We start from the raw sequence: 6,028 nt of genomic DNA, 5'->3' as shown, positions 1-6,028 counted from the left end.
TCAGAGACACAGCAACCGCCATCTCACCAGTCATAGCTCACATAATTAACCTCTCCATAAAACAGGGAAAAGTACCCAAAGACTTCAAAATTGCAAGAGTAACCCCCCTGCACAAAAGGGCAGCAAATTGGACCCAGGCAACTACCGCCCTGTTTCTATACTTACCTCCATCTCGAAAGTCATGGAAAAAATAGTATATGAACAGGTCGAAAAGTACCTCGCAGAAAAGAAACTAATCTATGAATTTCAATCTGGCTTTAGAACATCCCACTCCACTGACACATGCCTTCTTTATTTGAACGACCACATCAAACAAGAGGTGGACGAGGGTAAATACTGCGGCATGGTGATGCTGGACCTACAAAAGGCTTTCGACACTGTCAATCACCCCATTCTGATTGACAAGCTAAAAGCAATTGGTTTTGATAAACTATCGGTGAGCTGGATGCAATCCTACCTGGAGGGGAGAGAACAGATGGTGGAGGTAAACGGTACTCTGTCCCCCCCCCCTCCCAGTGAGCTGTGGTGTTCCACAAGGAAGCATATTAGGTCCGTTACTGTTCCTAATTTATGCAAATGACATGTCATCAGCATGTGACTGCAACTTGTTCCTGTTCGCGGACGACTCAGCCCTGCTGGTCTCTGACAGGAGCAGATTGCAGGTTGAAAAAACCCTCAGCTCCGAGCTCGGCAGAATCTGCACCTGGCTCGCCGATAATAAATTATCATTACACCTGGGTAAAACAGAGTCCATTCTCTTCGGTTCGAAACATAATCTCAGCAAATCCGACGACTTCTCAGTTGCAGTGGGTGACATTATTGTCACAAGTAAGAAGGAAATTACATACCTAGGATCTATTCTTGAGGCAAACCTCTCCTGTGACAAAATGGCATCCAATGTAATAAAAAAAGTCAATCAAAGAACTAGATTCCTATACCGGATCTCCTCTCTGGTAAACAAAAACACCCTGAAAACTCTGGCAGGAGCACTCATTCAAGGGTACTATGACTATGCTTGCACGTCATGGTACCATAGCACCTCCAAGGCGCTAAAAATAAAACTTCAAACATCGCAAAATAAACTGGTCAGACTACTGCTTGACCTTTCATCTAGAACCCACCTCACCTCTGCCCACTTTGACAACCTAGGATGGCTTAGAGTAGACGACAGAGTACAGCTACTTGCAATGGGCCTGGTCTACAAGATCCACTACACCTCTATGGTACCCATGTACATGTCAAAATTCTTCCCAAAGGTCAAGGAATACCATGATCATAACACCAGAGGGAGCTCCACAAATCATGTAAAACCCAGATTTGGCACAAAAAAAAGGGGAATACACGTTTCGCAATTATGCCACATCAAGGTGGAACGCTCTTCCCACAACTGTAAAGGAAAGTAAAACTATACTTACCTTCAAAACCTCTCTTAAAGAGCACCTTCGGGGGAAAGCATTGCAAAACTGGCCCCGGTAATGGTACAAATCTCAACCTGTCGTACAATGGACAGCTTCCCCCCCCCCATCTATGTATATACTCGCATTTTAGACTCTGTTACTAACTGTATATCTGTAGACTTGGTATGTCTTAAATGTCCGGTTAGGATGTATTAGAACGAAATCTAAAATGAAAATTGTAAATAAGCCATCTGTATGTAAAAAACCACCTGTATGTAAATTGTAAATAAGCCATCTGTATGTCAAATATGTCTTATATGTCTTAAATGATATGATGAATTGGAAATGGGGGACCCTGATGTAAACAAGACGAAAGTCTTTCTCTGGTCTGCATCCCCTTAACAATTGTATGTTTTGAGCTGTACTGTACTGTACCCAATATACAAGCTGTTAATAAACTTTTCAATCAATCAATCAATCATCCACCCTGGGGGCAGGACAGGTCTCCCATCTGGGGAGAGCCATATCCCGTCCTTCTTGGTAGCTCCCCTGTCTAACCATACTGATTTATCCTGTGGGGAGCCTTCTTCTTCTTCTTTAGTGTTTATTGGCGGTTGGCAAACCAACTTGTAGGTGCATTACCGCCACCAACTGGACTGGAGTGTGGACAAGAGACTATGCAGAAAACAATAAACAAAAGAAATAAAACAAAACCAAACAAACAAACAAACAATCAAAACAAAACAAAACAAAAAAAAAGAACCAAAACTAGATTATTTTAAATTGATCAATTTCTCTTAAAAACATAATAATCTCACATACATATTGCCTGATGTTTTTTCCCAACAGTCCTGATAGCGACAAGTCATGGAATTTTGCTTTCTTCAGTGTCTGGAAAAGCACATCTCTCTGAGTACTATATTTCTTGCAAAGCAGTAAAGAGCCTGCTTCCTGTGCTTCTTTAAGAGTGTCATCTGTTATGGCGGGCAGCAAGTCAGTGGACTTCATGACGAGCATTTGGAACTGTCAACTCTGTCCAGTGTGATACTTATGTACATCAGTATTGACCTATATCCCCCCTTTTTCTGAAATAGAATGCCGTTAACGGTGTTCTCATTTTCAGAAATATCGAGCCTTATATATCAGTTATTAAATATCAGTTATATATTATATATTATTATTACTTATATATCAGTCATTAAATATCAGCCTTCTTCCGGTCCCCCAGTTTGATCCCACTAACGATCAATCTCTCTGTCTGCCCCCACTGTTCTTCTCGTTCAAATTCTAAATATAATATAATATACAATATGTCCAGCAGATGGAGCCAAACCTTAATTTACCATTAGTCTCTGTTTGTTTTGTGCCACACCCTGTTGGCCACCAAATGGTAGCACCTGACCAGGAATGAGCTTCACTTCAGCCACAAATACTTTTTTTTTTTGATTCCACTGAAAATCAATCTCTCAGTCTGTTCCCATTGCTCGCGGAAGCTTCCGGAAATTGGAACGCTTATATCACTCTTTTCAAACTCTCCTTCCATGATTGACCTCGTTTCTATTATCTGACTATGTTGATATGTGTTCGCTTGTATTTATTTAATATACTAGACAATTCTTGTCTTTACTCTTAACGTCCTTATTATATTTATTGGAATGCCCTGTCCGAAATTTAAAGTTGTCCAGCGTGAAACAGTGTAGAATATTGTTACACACCCTGTTCGCCATCAGAGGGCAGCAGCTGACCACGAATGAGCTTCCCCTCTCTGGTGCAGACTCTGCACAGTCTTCCACACAACTCTCCTTCTATAATTTTCTCTCAATTATTACATAGATTTGACGTAAAAAATCACACAGAGTTTATTCCCTTATACAGACTTCGTACTATCTGAATTCTATCTCCGTGTACTACTTCTTTTCTAAGTATGTACTGTGTACAGAGTGGTGTTCTTAAATTATGTTTGCAGTTTTACATATATTTATCCCCATACAGTCAGGCAGATTTTTATTGTGCGATGTATATTTCAACAGATAGCGTGACTTCCTGAAGCAAGCTTCTACAACCCCCTTACGGCGGCTGCGGCTTCAGGCAAGGAGTCGGAACCCAGTCAACAAAATCTCTTTATCGTCACGTTTAATGAGCCTGATTAACCCCACAGCAAGAGTTGTGATGAGATTCGGTCGTTCCAAATGGTTAGTTGGAAGTCGCGTATCCCTCCTCTCGTATCACCCACATATAACAATTCTAGCAATTTTCAAAAAGGGATTGCCCACTCGATTGTTATTCAATAGGAAGTTCTTTATAACAACCTTTTACCTACGAGACAACCGTATAATCTTTACTTGATTTACGGGGACTTTAACCCATCTGTTTTTTACGTCCTCGCAGTTCTATACATTTAAAGCACTACCAAGGCAACCGTATAATCTTTACTTGATTTACGGGGATTTTAACCCATCTGTTTTTTACGCCCTCGCAGTCTTCATTAAAGCACTAACAAGACAACCGTATAATCTTTACTTGATTTACGGGGATTTTAACCCATCTGTTTTTTACGTACTTGCAGTCTTTCTTTAGTGAGTTAAGGCACGGGACTTAGCTACCCGCCTCTTACAAACACTTTGTGCCTTAGGTACAGGAATGCTCTACCTGACTCTAAGCACTTTCCCAACTAGAATATGTATTGTATTTCCTACCGTGACTAAGAACACTGAGAACGCCGCTGACAACTCTAAAATGTTGTAGTATAATCAATCACAGATTTTTGGTAGTCAAAACAGGTGTCTGCTCACCTTTTGTATATGGCCATGGTTTAGTTGTCAACGGTGTCGAGGTGTCCTCCCCTGGACTGAATTCCATCCGCTGGCTGTCGGTGTTCCTTTCTAGAGATCAGCACTCACCACGTCGCAGGTCACCATAATTGTTATAGCAAATACTTTGGATGGTGGCTTGAAGCCCCCCTCCGCTACGCGCCGTTCATTAGATGAGGCTGGTTATATTTAATAAAGAAAGAATTCAAAACACCGGAATAAAGGTTATAACAATAATCTGATTTTACTGGTAAGAAACAAAACACGTATACAAGATTACAGAGTACTCCGGACTTTCAATTTCCACTGCTGTGCGATACAGGTATCGGGACCAGCCAGTCAGAAAACAGGAAGCATTTTACATGCAAAAACAACAGTATTCATATCCATATTTTGGGGCGGAGATGTGTTGACTTCTTCCTTCCCATTTTACTCCGAAGCGAATCAGAGAGTCCGTGGGGAGGAGCTGTGTGAGCTGCTCACTCCCCCAGGTGTTTTTACTGGTTGGATTCACTTCTGGTCGGGTCCAATACAGCGAATCAGAGTTCTGAGAAAAAGTATGTTTTCTTCTGAGCAGAGCGTGAGATTCGGAAGTACACAAGGACAGAGTCAATCTTATCTCTGCACCTGTATTCACTCCTTTACTTTCCCAAGGAATATTTCACACAAACTATTCTTTCCCAGACAACCAAACATTGTACACAGATATATTGATGCCCAGAAAGAACCTTGAAAAGAATATGTGTGTGTGCTGGTGGAAGGAGGTGTATGTGTGTGTAACAGGATCTCTGGGTCAGTGAGTTGTAAGTGAGAAGACAATATGTATATATGTGATTACTTAAAACAGTTCAAACAATACATGTTCACTAAAATACAATTCAAAATAATACATGTTTACTTCAATACAGTTTAGAACCATATCTGTTTACTTTAAACTCTAACGGCCCGTCCACACAGCGGCGTTGGAAGCTTCTTCCAACGCTTCTGCCCATTCACTTTGAATGGGGTGACGTCACTTTTCGCCGAACTGCATTGTGGGAAGCAGAGCGGAGCTTTCCTGGCGTTTCAGGCTGCAAAAGTTGAGCAATGTTCAACTTTTGAAGCTTCTGAAGCTTTTGGTGGAAGCGTCAGCCAATCAAATCATATGCCAGTACAAGCTCTAGCCAATCAAACCACTGCTTGTGTGTCAGGGGCGGGAGATTCATGTGATTGGTTGTTGGTCGAGCTTCAGACACGCCCGCCGGCAAGCTTTTTCCAAAGCCGCTGTGTGGACGGGCCGTAAAACACCCATATGAAAAAGATCGGTTTACATTTTAATAATCAAATAAGTATGTGAACAACCAATAACCTACCATAGCCAATAACAAATGAATGTAACGTATTTTATTTTTGTTGTTCATTCATATCTTATTTTACCTAGTTAACATTTATTTATTCATGCATATTTTTTAATCTCTCCAGTTTTAAACGATATTTTTGGTTTACTGTCCTATAGTATACATTTGATTGTTTGATTTCTATCTGTATTTGTGTGTGAAGTGATGTTTGTAGCACTTTCCTGAATCACAGCCAATATATTGAATCTGAAGCAAAAGCATATTTTCAGAATCAGAATTCCTTTATTCGTCCCAAAAAGTGGAAATCTACATTATTACATCAAAAGAAGTAAAGTGCAGATAAAGTGAACAGAGTAGACTGTATTTTATAATATAACAAAGTAGGAAGACATTATTAATAATAAAGAAGCACAATAAGTCAAAACACATAAAAAGTACACCATGGTTAAAAACAAATAGATGGAAATATATTTTTTAAACAACG

Source organism: Trematomus bernacchii, unplaced genomic scaffold, assembly GCF_902827165.1.
Source record: "Trematomus bernacchii unplaced genomic scaffold, fTreBer1.1, whole genome shotgun sequence".
NCBI classification, from domain to species: Eukaryota; Metazoa; Chordata; class Actinopteri; order Perciformes; family Nototheniidae; genus Trematomus; species Trematomus bernacchii.
The sequence above is the reverse complement of the archived record's forward strand: the minus strand, read 5'-3'. Positions refer to the sequence as shown.